The sequence below is a fragment of the Canis lupus genome, chromosome 9 (assembly GCF_048164855.1).
Source record: "Canis lupus baileyi chromosome 9, mCanLup2.hap1, whole genome shotgun sequence".
Lineage (NCBI taxonomy): Eukaryota > Metazoa > Chordata > Mammalia > Carnivora > Canidae > Canis > Canis lupus.
Genome location: NC_132846.1, coordinates 29,111,843 through 29,133,401, shown reverse-complemented (window position 1 = coordinate 29,133,401; position 21,559 = coordinate 29,111,843). Strand labels below are relative to the sequence as shown.

The 21,559-nt window shown below is 40.9% G+C and overlaps 1 long non-coding RNA gene across 1 annotated transcript in view; it reads left to right on the top strand.

Moving 5' to 3' along the window:
• The window catches only part of LOC140639389 (uncharacterized), a 30,929-nt gene extending 9,575 nt beyond the window's left edge, over window positions 1–21,354 (top strand). Inside the window, exons 2-3 of the long non-coding RNA XR_012036118.1 lie at window positions 10,759–10,873; window positions 20,999–21,354. This is a non-coding gene — a long non-coding RNA (uncharacterized lncRNA). The remainder of the gene's footprint in view (window positions 1–10,758; window positions 10,874–20,998) is intronic.
• Window positions 21,355–21,559: the final 205 nt, after the last annotated feature.

The following is a 21,559-nucleotide window of genomic DNA, read 5'->3' as shown; positions in this document are numbered from 1 at the left end:
TGGCTTAGTGGTTTGGCGCCTGCCTTTGGCCCAGGGTATGATCCTGGAGTCCCAGGATGGAGTCACACATTGGGCTCCCTGCGTGGAGCCTGCTTCTCCCTCTGCCTATGTCTTTGCCCTCCTCTCTCTCTGCCTCTCTCTCTGTCTCTCATGAATAAATAAATAAAATCTTTAAAAAAACAGAGAGAGAACAATGACAAGAAGGGCAACAGAGGAAGAAGGGGATAGGATAGATGGATCTGTAGGGCAGAAAGGAGCTCCAAGGGACAGCAGCAAGATGACTGGCAGGCACATGGCTAGTGTCAGCATGTAGCTTTCTGAAGGAAAAACAAGTGCAATATACATATTTTATGAACAGATACTAAATTTAAGCCAACTGGCTCACACAAAGCCACAGATACTGATATAGAGCAACAGGAAAGAAAAACAGCAAGGCAGGAGGAAGGCAGAAACAAAGTCCTGGACCATTTCAGACTCTTCATGCAAAAAGCAGACACTTGAACGGCACTCTCTAAATTGTGTTCTGCAAGGCATATCATTCATCTTTTCAACAAATGTCTAGTACGTGCCTATGTGGTGACATGCTCTTCTAGACTCTGGGGGCCCAGTGGCAAATAAGAAAACTCTCTTTCCCTCCTCTCTCATCACTGAACACATTCTGACTGTCTGGTTGGGATTTTTTCTTCCTTATCTTGCCAGATGCCTCTTTGGGAGTCTTTAAATACAAAATGGGAAGCAGAGGAGGGCAAGAGAGGCAGAGATGAAGCTAGAAGAAGATACTCCCCTCCTTCTGCCCACCAAGGATTTTTAAGAAAGAGATAATGTTGCAGTGTGTGAGGAAAACAAACAGCAGAGAAAAGCAAGTTTTAAGAAATAGGAAGAAATAACAGAGCTAACGTGCATTGCATTCTTATTATATACCTGGCAATATTTCAAACATTCACATGTATCATCTCATTTAAAACCTCATGATGATGCTCTGAGGCAGAAACTATAATCCATTTTACAGATGAGAAAACTGAAATGCAAAGAAGCTGAGTAACTTGCCCAGGATTACACAGCTGGTTGGTGGCCAGACTGGGATTTGGACCTTGTTGGGGTGGCCCCAGGGCTCATGTTCTTTTCCATTCCACTGTACCTCATCTTGACACAAACTTCTCTTGACCAGCAAAGCCCTTTATGTATTCACATAATGTAAAACTAAAAACTGTTTTTCTGATTTTCTTCTCTTTCAAACTTTCCATGAGACGATAGAGCATAGACTCAAAAAAAACTGCACAAAGTGTACATATAATGGATTTGTATAAAGGTGAACACCTTAGCAACCACCATCCCCAAATCAAGAAATAGAACTTTGCCAGCCACCCTGAAAGCCCTTGAAGTGTCTGTCCCATGCTGGTCCATGTGGCTTCTTCACAAATGTACCTCCTATCCTAACTTTTATAGGAATCCTATCCTTGTGTTACTTTGCAGTTTTATCACATAAGCATTTGTCCCTAGATGCTATAGTATCTAGATATATGCTATAGTAAAGCATTACCCATTTGTAAATTTGACATGTCTCTTAAGTCTTTTATATTCCATAGGTTCCTTCCTCCATCTCTTTCTTTTGCCTGCAACTACTCTGGAAGTTTGGCTCATAGTCCTCCTACCTTCAGGACTTTGCTGATTATACATGCATGGGGTAGTTCACCATGTTCCTCTGTCCTACAAATGAGCAGTTGGATCCAGAGGACTGTTCAGTCCTCGGTTTAATCTTTTGCAAGATTTTGGTTTTGATTTGTTCTCTCCTCAAGAGCCCCTGTGATGTCTGCGTGTCTCTCTTTTTGTGATAGTAACAGCTGTTGATGTTATACTAATTCAGAGGGGGTGCAGAATGGCAATATTCTACTTCTAGCATTTCTTTTCTACTGATGAATCCATCTGTCAGAACACTTTTATAGATATATGCTTTCCCTCATCTACTATTTGGTTACTTGGTGATACCATTCACCTAGGAAAAGCAGAATAAATGATTCTATCCCTTCATCTATCAATTTTCACAAAAATAACTGGTTTCCTATCATACTCCAAAGGGGATCAATTTTTTTAAACTATCATTATGAAGTCATGGATTTAAAGTTATTTGATGGTTTGGGGAGTCTGGGTTGCTCAGTTGGTTAAGCATCTGACTCTTGGTTTTGGCTCAGATCATGATCTCAGGCTAATGAGATCAAGCCCTGTATCAGGTTCCACACTCAGCAGGAGTCTGCTTGAATATTCTCTCCCTCTGCCCCTTCCCATGCTCCTGCTATCTTGCTCTCTCTAAAATAAATAAATAAATTTTTAAAAATGAATGAATAAATAATTTGATGGGTTCCAAATAATGATAATTATTATCTGTTTTAAAGCTCAAAATTTCCCCTCCTTGGCCACCAGAAGTCTCTTCAAGTTGGCTCCAGAGTGTTTTTTACATAATCCTGGTGATCTTTGATAGCTTCTTCATGCTCTAGTATGACAAGATGTTCCAGACACATGTCCTTCATTTCCCACCCCAAACCTGGAAGTAGCTATTTCTCTAGATTCCTTTAGGGGAAAGTGATAGTTCAAGACTACAATCTGGGCACTAGGGATGCTCACTTACCAGATGATCATTGTTTCCAGGTCTTTTCAATGAGCAGAGCTTGGAAACATGCGTGCATACACACATATATACATACACATACACATACTTTGAGTTTGTTAGACTCAATAAAAGGGTACTCTGGTAATATTGCACATTTTGTCCCTCGTCTTATTTGCCTAGACTCCCCACTCAGTATAGCCCACTGAGAAGCTATTGGTATGAAGCCCATTTCAGTATTTTTGGGGCTGTGGGGACAAAGAAAATAGTTGTTCTTCAACTCGAGTTTAGGGATCCAGCTCCCATTTCAATACTTTTTTCTCTCTCATATATTCATTCAGAAAAATCTCTGCTCATCCATACTATCCTTTGAAGTCTATTTATATTTTCCAAATGTCAAAATTGCATCAGATAATCCTTTTGGAGGACTGTTTCAGATGTAATTTGTTGCAGAAAAGAAGAGGAAATGTTATCCTGGAGGCCAGACCACCTGCACTTTGCTCTAGCTCTGTGAGTTTGCTAGTTGCAAGTCAAACCGAAGAATGAGCTGCACAGATTGCTAACAACACCTCTTCTTACAAAGGAAATTAACAAAAAGATGGCTCTGAATCCAAATTTGGCTTAAGCTCTGAACTATAGAAGGACAAGTACAAGGGACTTTTGAGAGGCACTAGATTAAGAAAGGATTTAATATATAATGAAAAGTATAAAAATAGGATGGCATATGCAAAAGAGTCAAGGGCAAATATTCAGTTACTGTCATATTCCCAAAAGAGAAAATGGAAAACATTTGCTTTAATACTTCTGTGATCATGAACACAGGTCCAATGTTTCAAGTAGTGCATGGCATAATACATGTGAAAGTCCTTTCTATGCTGCAATACACTATGCAAATGAGCTAACTATATTATTATTAAATATCATTTAATTAAATTGAAAGATTCTTTCAAAATTATCTTGACCAAGTCTATGTGTCTCTACATGTCGTTTTCAAATGAAAGGCAAAGGAACATTAGAACATCAGGCTGCCTGGCTCTGAGTGCCTGCAGGGAGGCCAACAATATGACTCTGTGATCATCATTATCTTCATAAAAAGAAAGATCTAGAGGTTGAAACAGGGCCAACCTCCCAGGCTTCCCACTGACAAAAAGCACAAAGTCAAAAATCTTCCTATGCTCACAAGTCCACACACGCCTTTCATTATTTACCAGAACTCAGGCCACAGGGCATTCAGATAGAGGTGCCATGTCTCAGGAAAAGTTCCAGAAAGTCCACTGCCCTGAGGCAGGGTGTTGGGGGCCTGAGCACAATGAAGGGGAAGGCATGTGTGTCATTTCAGGGAAACTGAAAATGAATGAGAGTTTTTGAGAGGCAAACCAAGTGAAGGAATGTAGATCTCCTGTGGGCCTCTAATTATGCAGGTTTATATGTGGGAATCTTAGTCACAATAGAGGTAAATGAAAGTTATCCTATCAAAGAGATGATTCTTCTTAAGAGGGGACAGAACGATGAGGTATCTGCAAAATAAGCAGGGGTTGCTATAATTATCTTTATGGATTAAGTTGGAATAATATCTTTAAAGATGCTTCAAAAATTATTTTCTCTAGATCTGTATCTCTCTAATCTCTGGACCTGTATGGCCTCTGTTTTCCAATTCGCATAGATCTACTCTTCAAGTTACGTTAACCACTCCCACCCTCTGCACCATACAATGAGTGAATTTGTTCTAGGGCTATTAAGAAAGAATTGGCAAATGTACTGCCCCGAAATAGGAAGTTTAATTATTCCAGTTATACAATTTATTCAGTTTTCCTCTGCTGTGAACAGAATAGCAAATGAGATGGTCAAACTGAAATCTCTGACTGATAAAACAGATCCCTTTCTTTTCCCAAATAGAATGTTATGATTGGAGATAAGCACATCAACAAATGCCTAAATTTTAAAATACAAATTTCAGAGATAAGTTGCCTCAACCCAACTACAGCCTTCTCAATCTCTTTCAATCTCTCTCTCTCCTTTTCTCCCTCTCACCCACCTACTCTTCAATTCAATTCAGTTCAGTGTTCTAGGAATATTCAAATTCCTTCTCTAGAAAAGACCATGAATATACTATCTGGGGTATCATCATTGGTATGCAGAGCTCCCATGTCCTAGCTCCAGTAGGATCAGGCCCTTAAATCCCCAGAGAATGGGGATTTTATCACTTCAGAAGAACCGTATCTCTCTGAGGAAGCACCAGTGTAGAGGCTTCAGGGCCTCAGAATTCTTTGTCTTCTCAGTCTAGGATCAGAATCCATATCCAGCCTTTTTCCTCAGCTCTCCACTTACGTCCCTGGCACCTCAACTTCTGGCTCCCTGCACCTCTGACCTGGTTCCAAATTGGCCAATCCTTCCTCAGCGTCCATGTCAGTGGCCATCAGGAATGATTGTCTATTTCTGACTCCAGAGCCCTGCTCTTGGGTCTCAGAGCTCCCAGTCCATCCACTCTTTCCTGCCTACTCCTGCCTCTTGACCATGAAAACCCTGTCTGCTCAGCTCTAGAAAGATTCAACCCTTGCAATTCTAACAGGAATTAATGCACTGGATTGTAGTAGCCACCTCTTTTTGGAGGGTACTATTTTTAAAGCTATTTCACAGTTATGATGCCATAGACTCCAGGTATAATAGACTTCTACTATCTAGTAGGACAAAGGGACACACAGAGAACAAGCATGCTTTGGCACAAAAGGAAGGAATATGTTAAATGGGCAATCTAAATCTGCTTCAGAAGGACAGTGTGGAAAAGGCTCTTTTGACTGTAGGAAGATTTTTCAGTGTATCACAGCAAGAGAAGGCTGTCCTCTCAAATTTAAGAAAGAATTTAACCAGAACCATTGAGAACTTGTAATAAGTTCATTGAAGTGATATTTAAATGAAATCCACAATGTTGGACTTTGGTTAAAGAACCAGGGATGTGAAAAGAGTCTAAATCATCTTATGTGCAAATCAGAAAAGAGGAGTCAGTGTACTTCTTTGTATGGACAGAAAACTTCAACTATCCGGAGCCCTTGGTCTTGCAGAACAAGGTAGATCAAGAAGCTGGGACGAAAGTGAACAAGCTCTCTGATGGCGCAGCGACAGCCTCAATACACCGAGCCCTCTGGGACATTATCTAATGTTTGCTGGAAAAGGACTAGGACACAGAAAGTCAGCAAAACAGGGGTCATTTGTGGAAGGGCAGGGTAGAGAGAAAGAGATTCATAACAAATCAGACACTGAAATAGACCCCAGAAGAGAGAATCAGCCAGAAACGTTTAAGACTGAACAGCTCTACTTTCTCATGGGAAGCAAAGAGCCATCTGCTCTGCTCCTCAGGGTAATTGTCCTTGAAGGCAGGCTTAGGGGATCACTATGCTATTACGTTTGTGGATGGAAGCAGAAGGAGAGATTCTCAAGACCATCAGTAGGGCACCAGGAATACCTTCCAACTAGTACAGTCCAACAATCTCAAGGAGTATTTGCAATGTACAGTGCCCTTGTGCGCTGTTCAGTTTCCTGATCTACAAAATGGGGCTAATACTAGTACGTCCCTCAGTCAAGGCCGTTGGCATACCTGTACTCATAGTAAGCATTCAGTAAACATGAGAGCAGCATAACTATAATACATATGTCACCACCATTCAGAGCTAGATCATCGACACATATATTGCATTTACACAAATGACATTGTGCAGTTGGTATTTTATAGGATCTCTCCTCCAGCATAGGATCTAGTATAAAGAGATGAGTAGAAACACACAAAATTATATAAAATGGCACTATACTAGAACAGGCTCGTCTCTATGTGACTTGAATAGGATAAGTACAAGGAAATACTGTTTGAGAATTAATATAAACTGATTAACTTTGTATCTTGTTAGAATATGTTTACAGCTTAAATTCTGAAGAGATTCTTAAATTATATAAAGTTAGGAGTACACCCCAAATAATTTTAGCTGGAGAGAAAAATGCCAAAGGGATTCATGTTCATAAGGGAGCCTATTTTGTTACTCAAAAGGCGGAGTCAACTGGGGATATAAGGAGCTAGTCCAAGGGTCAGTACCAGGATTTTCAGAAAGGAACCCAGAGGCTAAGTTCCAGGAAAAGATCAAAGCCAAATTTTGAGACCAAGACAGATTGCCAAAAGTCTTGCTTGCCAATCCAGGTTGCTTTTATGAAGTAGCTCGTGAGTTTGACCATGAGGCATAGTAAAGATCCACCCATGTATTAGTCAGGGTTCTCCAAAGAAACAGAACCAATAAGATTGGTACATATATAGAGAAAAAGATTTAAGAGATGTGCTCCGATGATTATGAAGGCTGGCAAGTCCAACATCTGCAGGGTAGACTGGCAGGCTAGACATCCAGGAAAATGCAAATGTTGCAGAATTCCCCCTGCTTCTGGGCAGATCGGTTCTGTTCTATTAAGGTCTTTAGGTGATTGAATGAGGCCCACCCCCATTCTGGAAAGTAATCTGCTTGAATCAAAGTCTATTGACTTAAATGTTAATATCATCTAACAATAACTTCACAAAGACAAGTTGACATATAAAATTCACCATTACAATCCACTAACAACTAGACGGTAACCCTCTGAATCCCAGCACCTAGACTGAGGTTCTGGAAATGATCAGAATCTCTAGAAACGATCTCAGGAATAAAAAGCTAAGGAAGTTCCTGTCTCTGAACTTCTAGTAGGGCAGAAATATCCTCCAGCAACACATTTTCCTGAACCATACATGTGCATCTCAAAGTATCAGCTCTGGTGTTTCAATGCAAGACAGTACACTAAAAAGGCTAGAAAGAGACTGGTGCAAAGCTCAGCATTGGTGATGAGGAAATGCTTTTTATTTATCAGAAATGAATTTCTAAATAGATGTTGTCTTTTAACATTTAAAAATTCCCATGAAAAAAAAATTCCCATGAAACTGACCTCATTTAATGCTACTTGCCACTTTCCAGCTTCATTAGATTTGTGTGTTTAAGAAGGCAGACAGGTTGACTCTGGTATGTGTTCAGTCTGCCATGCCCACCAAATAAGACCTTCAATGAGTGGAAATTATCTTGGAAGAATGATGGTATCATTTATTTACTTTCTACTGATGGAACATCTAGATAAGCAAAGTACACAGCAAAATACCTTACATGTATTCAAATGCTGAATGAACTGAATGATGCAAAATAATTTTTAGTGAATTCTTTCATTACTCTGTACCTTAATAAGCAGGTAATCTACTAATAAAGGGCCTATCTAGGAGTTCCCAGAATACTCAATTTAATTGCATTTAAGTCACTCTGGAAAATCATGCTTTTATTCAAAATATAAAACATTAATGCCTCCAACTATGCAAGACTCATTCTCATTTTGGCAATAAATGTTCCCAGTGCCTGAGAAATTGTCAGTTGAACCTTAAGGAAAGTTTATATAGAATTGTGGTCTGGCATCCTGACAGCACATGTCAAAGCTTCCTTATGAAGATAAAACCTTTTTAATCTTCAGAGTAAGCACTCTCCAAGCCCTACTGTACATTCTTGAAATGTTGAAATATATTCCTCTGTCCTTCTCCATGAAATAAACAGTGTGGGGCAAAGCTGATAGGAGTTGCCTTTGGATCCTGATCCTCTGGATCAGGAATGCAAAAGCCCACTGCTCCACATCATGCTGTCAAGTCAAAGGCTGCTGATGGAGCACGGGAAGGGGACTTTCAACCTGGGATGACCGACTCAGTTTGTAGGAAGGGGACCACCTTTATGTCCAAGGGGACCTTTCTCCCTACATGAGCAGAGAATGGTAATGCAGCTAAACCAGGCTTCATCTGTACATAAAAGAAAGAACATGGACTCCACAGGAAGTAACAGGGTTTTCAGTACCCACCACACTCCTCAACGTTCTTTACATAGTTTGGAGGTGTTGTGAGTCGTTTTAATGGTTAAAATGTTTACCTATAAATGTTCAGGGCACCTTATACTTATCCTACATAACAGCTAACTCCTTGGGGAATATCTCCTAGAGCAGTCATTCACAAACTGTGTTCCAGAAAGCGCTGTGTCATCAGGAATCAAAGTCACTTGAGAGGAGGGGGAGAAAGGATTCTGAGATTAATTTCAGAAAAACATGATTAAACAAAGTTCAAAAGTTCTCTATTGTGGGACTTCTCAGAGCCCTTAATATGCTAATATGGGTTGCCAGTTATGTGTTTTGTGTGTGCTCTCTGGGGTGTTGTATGTATTGTGTGCCTGTTATGTGTACTGTGTGTGTGTGTGTGTGTGTGTGTGTGTGTGCTGTACCACAGAACTTATGTTTTTCAGGGTACATCCATAGTATACACTGGAAAATACTATTTATTTAATCTTAACTTTTCAAATGTACTTCTTAAGCTTTATTTTTGTTTTCTGCATTTAAAAAATCAACATACTTTTAGACGAGATGAAATAGTTTATTAGGCCACAGCTATCTCTTGTTTATCAGAATTTTTGGTAAACTTGTATAAAAGAAACTTCTATTAAATACAATACAATTTTCTATCAAGTATGTAATCCACTTGAAAAGTGTTCAGCTGAAAATTGAATACATCAGGCCTTGATATTAATAAAAAAATGAAATGCAGTTAAATAATATTCAAAGAGGAAATAAAGCACTATTGAAAGAGCAGTAACCATACTTCAAATATTGCTATACACAAAACAAATTATAAGAACATTTAAATATAAATGCAAAACATCCATACAATATATTTATTTACTTTACCACAACTCAAATGTTAACATGACACAGTTCCTGAAACTTCAGGCATTCTAAAGCTAATTTCCAAGAATTAAATATCTAAAGTAGTTTTAATATTTATTCAATATCTTTCTTTTCCTTTCTTGGCACTTTTTTCTTTCACTTGAACTTGTTTTTTTTCCCAGCCAATCTCACCTGTCCAATACTACCTGAGCAAATATGGTGGCATATAAAGGCAAGTCATGATTGCCTTGCTTAACTACAGAAAGTCACTCAATGTCTACTTCCCATCAATCAACTAACTTTGTGGTTCCAAATCTGGTAGTCCAATAAGGTTCAATCACTTTTTTCCAGTATTTCAAACGCTAATGGAAATTCCATTAACTGTAACATCAAATGTCTTTACTCTTCGCCAAATTGTCTTAATTATAATTATTCTGTTACTATTTCAAGCCGATCAGAAGTTCTGTGTAGCTAATAACTAGAAATAAACAAGAAAATAAGTTATTACTTAATAAATTCAGTTAAAATGATAGACAAAAATCATCAAAACATGGGGTACATCGAGAAAAGAAATGATGAAAATGTTTAGCATTATGGAACTAAAAATGTTCCATCTCTGCCAGCAATGAAAAACATTTACTGGAACTTATTAGTGTCATATACTATGCTAAGTAACTTACTACATTATTTCATTCAATCTTACACACCCTGAAAAACAGGAACTATCTCAATAGTTAAGGTAAGAGGCTCAGAGGGGTTAAAATTTGCCAAGGCTGTATAGCTAATAAATAGCAGAGCTGAGATTTAAACCTGCTCTCTTATACTACCCTGATAAGGAGACCGTATTAATTCTCTGTTGCTGAGTAACAAATTACTACCAGCTTGGTAGCCTAAAGCAACATCCATTTTTGATCTCAGATTCTACATGTCAGGAGATAGGCTTGGGGTCTCAAAGCTGCAATCTAGGTGTCAATCCAGCTGCATTCTCTCTGGAGTGTGGAGGCCTTCTCCCTGTTTACATGGTTTTGAGCAGAATTCAGTTCCTTGCAGATGCAAAACTAGGGTCCTATTTTTCTTGCCAGCTCTCACCTAGGGGCCACTCTCTGCCTCCAGTCCCCTCCCCCCAGGCCACTGCCACGTGGTAGCTTACTTCTTCAAGGCCAGAAGGACAATCTCTCTCTAGAATCTACTACAATGGAGTCTTACATAGCAATAACATAACCACAGGGGTGACTATCCCATTACCTTTACCATATCCTATTTGCTAAAAGCATCTCACAGGCCCCAGTGACATTCAAGAAGAGAGGATTATGTGAGTGTGACTCACTGGGCTCATCTTAAAATTGTTCCTACTATAGGTACCAGTATTCTGTTCCTGTTTATTTAACTGAGAATTATTGTCTTCTACATAGGGGTCAATACTACATGGAAACATCAAAGTGTTTCAAGTCGGCCACAGCTCACACAATTGACAACAACAGAAATCAAATGATAGATTCAAGGAGACAATATGGATCCTCAAATTCTGTAAGTCTGAGGACTTTTGCACCTATAGTAAAGCTGCAATTTCACTGTTAAATAATTTGAGATCAATGGTAGGTAAATTCCCAGTGAATGAAGATTATTACTTAGCAAACAATACTTTCAACTAATTTTCAGTTTACTAGTGTGAACTTTGTTTACAATAAGTAAGGACCATTGAAGCACTGAGTTTTTTGAAACAGTAATTCAATAAATGGACACTGAGCTACCATTTTATTACTGTTGAACTGAACCCCCAGAAAAAAGTTTTCATGACAACCTCCAGAATTGGTAAGGTCATGGTGACCCAGTCCCAGTAGCTTCCAAGCATAACTATTGGTGAGATTGTCAAGAGGTATATCCCTTCTGCAAAGCAATATTGTACCGGCTTTGCTAGTCAAGTTTTCTTCAGGCTTACCATCAGCATATGTGCACAAATTGTTACTGGATCTAAAGATTTGTTACCGGATGTGAAGGTTTATTACACAGAACCATGGGAGGTTTCAGCAAAGGAAGGCATTATCCATCAGCAGCACTGGTACTCAGAGACCTCAGCTGACCAACTACAATGTCCAGCCCACTTCATAAACAATCAGTATCATTTGCTCACTTTTGCTCCAGACAAAATAATAGCTTTAAGCTGAGTGGCCTTTTGTCTGATCATCTTATATTTATATATTTTTTTAACTAGGGGATTTGACTGGGTCATGTGGCCCTCCATAAATTGGAGGAATTTAATGGGCACAATCTCTCCCAACCTCACAAAGACGATTGGTTCCCTTACACCGAGCCCATAAAGTATTGCCTTCACCTTCTGAATCTGGCCCAGGTCCAGTAGGTATGAGCCAGGTAATAGGAAACTCTATTCCCTGAGAGAATGCAAACTAATTAGTAACTATACCAATGGCAAAAATATCGGAGGGCATTCTCATGAAAGACGGGTAGGTCTGTAAATGGTGTTCAAAAATGTATGAATACTCCTTCAGTCCATGTGGTTCAAGTGAGGATGTATATATAAAACATAAAAATATGTAATCTCTTTGACTCTTGGAGGGTCTTTGACTTTTAAGAATTTGCCTTAAGGAAAAAAATACCAACATGAGAGGGAAAAAAAACCACGTTTGGAGATACGTTACAGTATTGTTTATTATAGCTCCAAATCAGAAACAACCCAAATGCCCAATAAGAGAGGATAAAGACCCCCAAATAATTTAATAAAAAGTAATCAAATAAACAAGTAGATATATTGAGTGCTGTTACAGGCTTATTTGTGTTAAAAGTCCTAACTCAGAATGTGAACTTATTTAGAAACAAGGTAACTGTACATGGATTAAATTAAATTGAGGTCATATGCAATAGGGTGAGTCTTAATCTAGTATAACTGGCATCCTTTTATGAAATACGAAAAAGTCACAGAGGGAAGACAGTCATGTAAAGATGGAGGCAGAGACTGAGTGATGCATCCACATTAATGGACTAGCAAGGATTGACGGCTGTCACCGGCAAGCCAAAACAGAGGCATGGAAGAGATTCTCCCTCAGAACCCTCAGAAGGAAACAACCCTGCCAACACCTTGATTTTAGATTTCTAACCTCCAGAACTGGAAGAGAATACATTTATGTGGTTTCAAGCCACTCAGTTTGTGGTACTCTGTTAAGGCAGCCCTAGGAAACTCATACATATACTCCATATATGGACAAAAATAAAAATAAGTAAGAGTGTAGAGAGGGAGTCCTGGGTGGGAAGATAGCTCTTTATGAAGATTACTCAGGGAGAACTTTTACAGGTAAGATGATATTTGAACAGAAACTTGAAGTAAAGAGGAACCAGATAGGCAGCTATCTGAGAGGAGAGCCTATCAGGTTAGGAAACAGCTGGGAAAAGCTCCAAGGAAGAGCAAACCGGATGCCTGTGTGGCTGGAACAGAGTAGATATGAGTCAGAGAGGTGGGGATAGAGGCAGTGACGGCACATCACTTCTACTAGCTGTGGGACTGTAATCCTTGTGAGGGTTTTGGACAGAGCAATGACATTATCTGGTTACTCTGTTGAGCATAAACTGTCACGGTGCCAGAAAAGAATCAGGATGAAAACCTATTCAGTAGCTATTGAAATCAACTAGATGAAGGTGATTTGGTAGGTTTTTCTGAAGGAATAGATGTATGATATGAAAGAGTCAAAGAGAGCCAAGTAGGTGGTGAAGTCCATTGAGGGTCTGACTCCTGGTTTCAGCTTAGGTTGTGATCTCAGGGTCATGATCTCAGGGTCGTGAGATAGAGTCCCAAGTTGGGCTCCGTGCTCAGCAAGGAGTCTGCTTGAGGATTCTCTCCCTTAGCCTCTGCCCCTTCTCCTGGCTTACCCATGTGCTCTCTTGTGCTCTCTCTCTTTCTGAAAATAACAAATAAATAAATCTTTAAAAAGAAAAAGAGGGGGATCCCTGGGTGGCACAGCGGTTTGGTGCCTGCCTTTGGCCCAGGGCGTGATCCTGGAGACCCAGGATCGAATCCCACATCGGGCTCCTGGTGCATGGAGCCTGCTTCTCCGTCTGCCTGTGTCTCTGCCTCTCTCTCTCTCTCTCTCTCTCTCTCTCTCTCTCTGTGTGTGTTACTATCATAAATAAATAAAAATTAAAAAAAAAAAGAAAAGAAAAAGAGGGGTACCTAGGTGGCTCAGTCAGTTAAGAGGCTGACTTCAGCTCAGGTCATGATCTCAAGTTCCTGGGATTGAGCCCCATGTCAGGCCCATGCTCAGCATGGAGTTTACTTCTCTCCCCCTGTGCCCCTCTCCTTGCTCATGCTCTCTCTCTCAAATAAATAAATAAAATCTTCTTTAAAAGAATTTTTAGGGGTACTTGGGTGGCTCAGTGGTTGAGTGTCTGCCTTTGGCTCAGGTCGTGATCCTGGGGTCCCAGGATCAAGTCCCGCAGCAGGCTCCCTGCAGGGAGCCTATATCTATGCCTCTCTCTGTGTCTCTCATGAATAAATAAATAAAATCTAAAAAAAAAAAAAAAAAAGAAATAAAAATAAAAATAATTTTCAAAGTCAAAGAAAACCTCAGACAAGTTTGGAGGCCTGTGTAGGTCAAAGATGGAGTGGCCATTTGCTGAGATGGAAACCTGGGGTGCAGGTTAGTTAGGAGTTTAGCTTTAGACTTATTAACTTTAATATACCCATGTCACAGAGATGCCACAGAGGTGGCAGATAGGCAGCTGCACTTGTATGTAGCATTGAAGATACAATTGGGGAGTTGGCAGTAAATGGATGGTATTTGAAGCTATAGTAATTGAGGGATCACTTGGCAGGTGAATACATTTGGAGAAGAGAAGCAGCCTGAGGCCTTAGGACTGAATTCTTGGGCATCTCCCACTGTTAGAAATTGGAGAGGTTCCACAAAAGAGATTTAGAAGATTCTAAGGAAGAGAACAAAGAAAGAGAGAGAGATGACCCAGCAATTTTTTAAATTTAAATAACAAAACAAAACAAAACCAAAAAACAGTTTCAAGAAGGGAATGGTGAAATATTATGCAGTCATTAAAAATAATGTATTTTAATCTAAATGTTACAGAAATACGATGATGTAAAGTGAAGTGGAAAAAACTAGGGCTCCGAAGGGTCCAGAGCAAAGTGTTAATTTTGTTCAAAGAAACATATGTAGGCATAGAAAAATAGAATTGGAGGAAGTATGGCAATGCAAACAGTTATTTCTACTTTTTACTAGAGGATGACATTTGTTTTCTGCCTTTAGAGCAATTGCCAGGTTTCCACTATGAATTTATTTTTTAATAAATGCATACATGAGATTTCTTAAAATCATAACAAAGAATTCAGATTTGGTGTTTTAAAAGTAAAAATATGTAACGCTTGAAAAGTCTTTTAAGGGAAACAGTAGAAACTGTTGATATGTCATGTGGCTAAGTGTTTATGGTTAGTTTCAGTTTCTCTCTTCTCTCAGAAAGAAAGCAAGAAAGTATTAAGATTTTTTTCATTTGCATTATAATGATCTCTCCTCAGAAAGGAGCAGTATAATTAAAATAGCATTGATTATTTTTAATTCACTTAAATAATCATTTCTACAGATACATAGAGGCTGGGTTTCCATTTTCAAATGTTAGGACTTTGGTAAAATAACTCAGAGAAAGACAGATGCTGTATGATCTCACTTCTTTGTGGAATCTAAAAAAACCCTGAACTCCTAGAAATGGAGAATAGATTGGTGGTTGCCAAAGGTAGTGATTTGGGGACGTGGACAAAATAGATAGAGGGGATCAAAAGGCACATACTTCTGGTTATAAAATAAGTAAGCCATGAAGATACCATGTACTGCATGGTGACTATAATTATTAATACTGTATTGTATTATTTGAAAGTTACTAAGGGAGTAGATCTTAAAAGTTCTTCGCTCAACAATAAAAAAAGCTGTAACTATGCAAGGGGATAGATGTTAACTAAACCTAGTGTGGGGATCATTTTTACAGTAAATACATGTATCAAATCATTATGTTGCATATCCTAACCTTATACAATGTTATACATTGATTGTATGTCAGTAAAACTGGAAAATAAAATTTTTTAAAAAAGCAAAAAACAAATGTTAGACTTTTTTTTAAGTTGTCCTTCCTTTTTTTTTTTTTTTTTTTTTTTTGTATTTATTTATTCACGAGAGACACAGAGAGAGAGGTAGAGACACAGGCAGAGGGAGAAGCAAGCTCCATGCAGGGAGCCCAACCTGGGACTCGATCCCGGGACTCCAGAATCACACCCTGTACCTAAGGCAGGCACTAAACCGCTAAGCCGCTAAGCCACCCAGGGATCCCCAAATGTTAGACTTCAATGTAACCTTAAACCTTAATAAACCTGTGTCCTGGTTTTCTCATGTTAAATGAGCCTGATGTACCCTCCCTACTCCCTAGAGTGGTTGTGAGACTATTAAGTAAATTTAATCAGCACCTACAGTGGGCTCACCTCTTATCAGCAGGAATATATTCTAAGACCCTCCTGGTGGATGCCTGAAACTGCAGATAGTATTGAGCCCTATGGTGTCTCCCGTATCTACATGTAACAAAATATTGAATTTATAAATTAGGCAAAGAGATTAACAACAGTGATAATAAAGTAGAACAATTACAACCATATACTATAACAAAAGTTATGTGAATGTGGTCTCTCTCAAATTATCTTATGGCACTGCACTCAGCCTTCTATTTGTGATGATGTGAGACGATGAAATGTCTACGTGGTGAGATGCAGTGAGGGCAGTGATGCCTGCTTTGGGATGTCATGTTGGGCTGCTACGGGTAATCAGACAATACGTACTACCTCCATACTGCAGTTGACCATGGGTATCTGAAACCGAGGAAAGCAAAACCACAGATTGGGAGGCGGGGGGACTACCAGAGGGCTCCTGGAGGGTAGCTGTGAGACTAAAGAGAGAAGCAGGTGACTCTTCACCAGCCTCTTCTAGGTTCTGGCTTCATTGCCAGCAGCCAATGCTCACAGCAATAGATGACTTAAACTGCTGTTTGTTTTTAATGCCCCAAAGTGGCCACACTAGCTCTGCAGCTAGTCCCTGAGGGCACAGCTCCTGTTTGGCAGAGGAAAGAGCTGGTGGTTTCCAGCCAGGCCCCAGAAGTGCAGGTTTAATTTCTGAAGCTGGTGGTAAGACAGGACCTATGTTACCCTGTTATTAGCCTCATAGAGCCAGCATTAGAGCCGAGCTCTGCTCACCCTATGGCCCTGCCTGGGCATGTGCTGGAAACCTCTTTGAACAGCTTCAAATAACATTTTATGTCTCAAAACACCACAAGCAATTGAAGGTAGTCTGGACTTAGCAGACTGAACATTTATTTAAGCAGTTTGTCACCAATTCTTTTAGCAAAAGGCAGGGTTGGGGAAAGGAGAAAAGGTTGGTGAAGAGAAGTGACAGATGCAGTTATAAAATTTCCAAACAGGGCACCTGGGTGGGTCAGGGGCTGAGCGTCTGCCTTTGGCTCAGGTCATGATCCTGGGGTCCTAGAATCAAGCCCCACATTGGGCTCCCTGCAGAGAGCCTGCTTCTCCCTCTGCCTATGTCTCTGCCTCTCTCTGTGTGCGTCTCTCATGAATAAATAAATAAAATTAAAAAAAAATAAGTTCCAAACATATCCCTTCCTCTGATGCTGACTCCTCAATAAAACATGCACACAACTCAAGAGCAAACAACACACAGAGCTGGCCTCTACTCTAGGATTTAGGAATAAGGTTGGATTTATGGGCTTAGATGCTAAAAGCAGACAGTTTTTCATCTGAGAACAGGGTAATAAGCAGAAAGAAATAACTCTTTTCTGTCTCCTAAATACTATTTCCCTTAAGGATGCATTCTCTCGACCCAGGAAAGAGATGAGATTTGGAATCTGTAATATGATTAGCCACTTGCTGATGTCCATGTGTTCGTTAACTGTTCAGAGACCCAGCTCACTTCCTATTTCTGCAAACTGTGAGCTATACATGCTCACAGCCAGTGTGGCCATGAGGACAAAACACTCTACACACAGTGGGCTTTCTGGCTAATGTACACTGCGTGCCCACATTCTATCAGAAGGGCCATTGCCCATGAACTGTCCAGAACCTCTGTCAGTGGTTGTTTGCTAAGCACTGGGCTCTCCCCTCTCCAACCATGTGCCCACCTCTCCCCCTCCTGCTTCCATGTTTGACCTTCAACCCTATGACAACTATGGCAATCCACTGCTGCTTCCTCATTCACCCCACTTCTCTCTCGATCAGCTCCTGCCAGCCCCCCTCCTACTTGGATTTCCCAGCACTGGGGAATTCTCAATCAAGCTGCCATTCCTCTTCCTAGAATCCTTCCCCAAGAGCTTGGATCCCATGTGAAACAAGTTTAGCCATTGTGCAAATTAGTTCCGTGGCCAAGTTCTTAACACAGTCTAGTAAAAGCCAAGGGTGGGACTGAGAAAATGAAGTCAGTGTGACAGGCCTGTGGTGAGTAGGAGGGTAGGAAGGCTGTGTGATCCAGAGGGAAATATATGAGATTAGGAGAGAGGACCTCGGGCTCAGTCCTCAAACTGCTGTGGGTCACACACTTAACATCTATAAGCTTCCTAGAGGAGGAGGTGGGGAGGTCAGGACCAAAGCAGACATGGCAAATAGGCGGTACCGGCCCCATCATTTACTGGCTCCTCCCACACTCCTGGCAAACATCCTTGATCAATCAGTCCCTTCTTTCCTGCAGAACCAACACTAGATCCAGAACTCCAGGCAGCCACCATCACATGATTGGAATTGGCACAAGAGACAAAATCTCTTTGGTATCCCTGAGCTACAATCTCAAATCTCCCTTAGTATTTGAACATTCTCTGATTCTATGATGTGAATTTCCTCAAAGTATGGTTTGATGATTGATGAACATCACAAAACAGGGTATGGGGACTTCCTAGAAATCAACCATACACATCTTGGTCTAATGTCACTTTACACTGCAGCTCTGGGCAGACTCCGGAATGGTCCTGCCAGCATCCCACACAGAAGAAAACCAATCCCAACTATAAAACCAATCCAACTCCACAGCTGGGTGGAGTTGGCCCCAGCCCGTGCCCGTGCAATGTGGGGTGGCCCTTTAAGGCCCAACACTGACTTTTTGTTAGGACTTCCAAAGAACATATCCCATGAGCCTCATTTCGCCAAGGATAACCAGACTAATTCCACAGATTCTGCTTTGCCAAGTCTTTCCTTATTTGTTAGCTTCAGTGTCTGCTTTGGCCTTCCGCCCTGCCTGTGTAGCCCTGGCCCTGTCTACTGTAGATTCCACAGTCCATGACCTTGACTCAACTCCATTTCTGGCTCCAGCATATTGGACTGATGTGATACCCCTCTCCCTGCCAGATCCAGAACTGTCCTGTGTTGCCTCATCTGACCTAGGCCATACACCTGAAATGCAGACTCTAAACTTGTCTCCCCAAATGGAACTGACTTCTCACCATTTTCCCCACTGGCATGCATGTGACACCTAGCTTCGGGAACCACAGAACTGGTAACAACTCTCCTGGCCTTGCTGGGCACATGAAATCATGCTATCTTTGTTCTTCAACAGCCTTCAATAGCTTCAGTGGCTCCCTTTCCTTATCTACATTCCTTTACTTGGCTTCTCAGGACCTTTGTGACCAGCCCATCCCACATCCTTCCCAACATATTCTTTCTCTGAGGCTGCCCTGATCTTCCTAAGGGGCCATCAGCTCCGCAACCCCTTTTCTACCTCTGGGCCTCCAGGTATCACATTCCCCTTGCCAGGAACTTCCTGTCTTCTTTTTCAGGCCCAAATCTACCAAATTCTTCACAATCCAGCTTACATCCCATCTCCTCTGTGAGGCTTCCCCTGCCGATGCCAGCCTGTTTCTATCAAATATTTAACTTTTTACAGCAGGCCATCCAGGACTAAATTACATATTACTTCAGAAGATTCACAAGTGTTTCATCAGTGTTGGCCTTAACTTCTGAACCAGAATAAAAGTTTTTTGAGGACAAGAAGCTGCCACATGACTTGAGTACCTCTCAGTGATGACATCACAACAAATCAACAAACACTACAAACATTGAACACCCCTTCTATGACAGGATGCTTAGTAAACACTTGCTAGCTTGTTGTTCTAACCACTGGGTAAGTCTCTGAGATGCATCAAGTTCTTGCCCATTTTATGTCCAATTGGACCATAACAGATCCTCCTCATCCTGAGTTAAAGAAGAGATTAAATTCTGCCGGAGCCCAAGAAAGTATCTGCCTATTAGGCTTCAGCAGTGGTTTTCAAACTTTTAAGTATGAGGAGACATCGGGAATATTTTCTAGAAGAGCAGAACCCCAGCTGTACTGACACAGTTTCTGAATATGGGGCCTGGGGTAAGACCTGAAATGTGTATTTTAATAAGTGGCCTAGGTAATTTGGAAGTAGACAGTTCATCACCCTGAGAAAACTGGGCTATGGGATGTTTTCCAGAGACAATCTGCGGTATGTGGGCAAAGGCAAACAAGGGGCCACCACCCCTGAAAAGTCTATCCAGGTGGCCTATGGCTGAGAATTTCCTCAGCCTTTTCCTTGGTTATAGTCCAATTGTGGTCACCAAATCTCTGAGACTCAGCCAAAGACCATTTGGCCTTGATGGATAATTTTTATCTGCAGTGATCTCTCTCCCAAAGGCCTCTCCATTCACCCTGTCCTCATTGGAGGAAGCAAATCAGCAGACCAGTGCTCTCACTTAACCAGTTGCAGAGTCGGGCTTATAGGCTGTTTTAACTCCCGCTATGAATCAGAATGGAGTTATGAATAATTTGTATGAGGCTTGTCACATCTTGTTTCAAACTTTCTTCAGCTCATAGTTTTCATTGTTCAGCCTTTCAAGTACTTATATGTTTGATTACTTTAAAGGCTTCAAGTCTGGAGCACGACATATGCAGCATTACACAGAATCTCGCTTCTCAAAGCTGACATCTCAGTAAGCTCTCATATTTATTGCCCAACATGTCAAAAGTAAGGAAACAGAGAAACCTTTTGAACAGGCAGGGCAGAGGCTGGGTAGGGTGCCTTGACTCCCCTAGATCCTGCTGGCACGTTGGCTAAGTAACTCTACTATGTGTCCTAGCATGTTATATACAGTGGCCTGAGGCCAAATGGTTTTCCACAATAACTTCTGGAGCATTATTAACACCTATCCTGTTTATACATTGGGAATTTGCATGGTAAACAACTGTTAACAGAAAGAAGTAAAGTTTGAAAAAAATACCCTTGCCCCAAAGTAGATTTAGTTAAACCATCAGGTTCCAAAGAGAAAGAACTTTGTATAAATGATCCACTTAGCCCAATTTAGAGTCTCTACTAGAGAAAGGGCTGGAATCAAATGGGAGAAATAGTCTCTTGAGATTTCCCCTGAGGCAGTGAATGCTCCCCTGGCCCTCCCAGGCATAAGAGACAGCCCAGAGTACCACTGGTGTTTTCTCTAAGACAAGTGCTCTGAAGATGCTCTGAAGATGCTCTGAAGAATAATAAAATTCACTTGTTCTCTTTCCTCCTCCAAAGCTTGATTCCACCCTGGGGTTCACAAGAAGCATGTGCAGCATGTTTACTGAAAAACTGGTTCTTGCTCTCTTGCAGGTGTGTGGTGTGGCAGAGCCAGGGGCAGGGTCACAGGGCAGGAAGAACATCTGAGAAGACAGAGAGTGAGGACATCCCATTTGACGGAAGAAAGGAAATGTGTGCCTGCCCATTTTTGCAGCTGGCTCTTTTCATTTGCCTTCACACTGGACTCTTGCAGGCCTCAAGAAAAGGCATCACATCAATCTGTGTGGCTTGTGTTCAATTCTCTTTTAACTCACCCTATACCTTAGGAGAATCACCTGACAAGTGAATTCATTAAGCTTCACTAAGCTTCATTTAAATCATGATTCTCCCTTTGAAATGATGGCCACATTAGAAACTATTGTTTGACATTAAAGTTCAGAAATGTATTACCTTTTAACACCATTCAATAGAGGATCAGAGATTGAGTCAATGAACCAAAGAGAAGAGTACCCTCGTGGGAAAGGCAGCCAGGGGGGTGTCTGTGGACTCGTGACAGACCCTGAAGTACAGACATCAGGAATGGGGGGAGGCAGTAGGGCCAGGGGTAAAGAGCATAGTGTCCAGGCTGAACCAGCCTGGGTACAAACCCTGTCT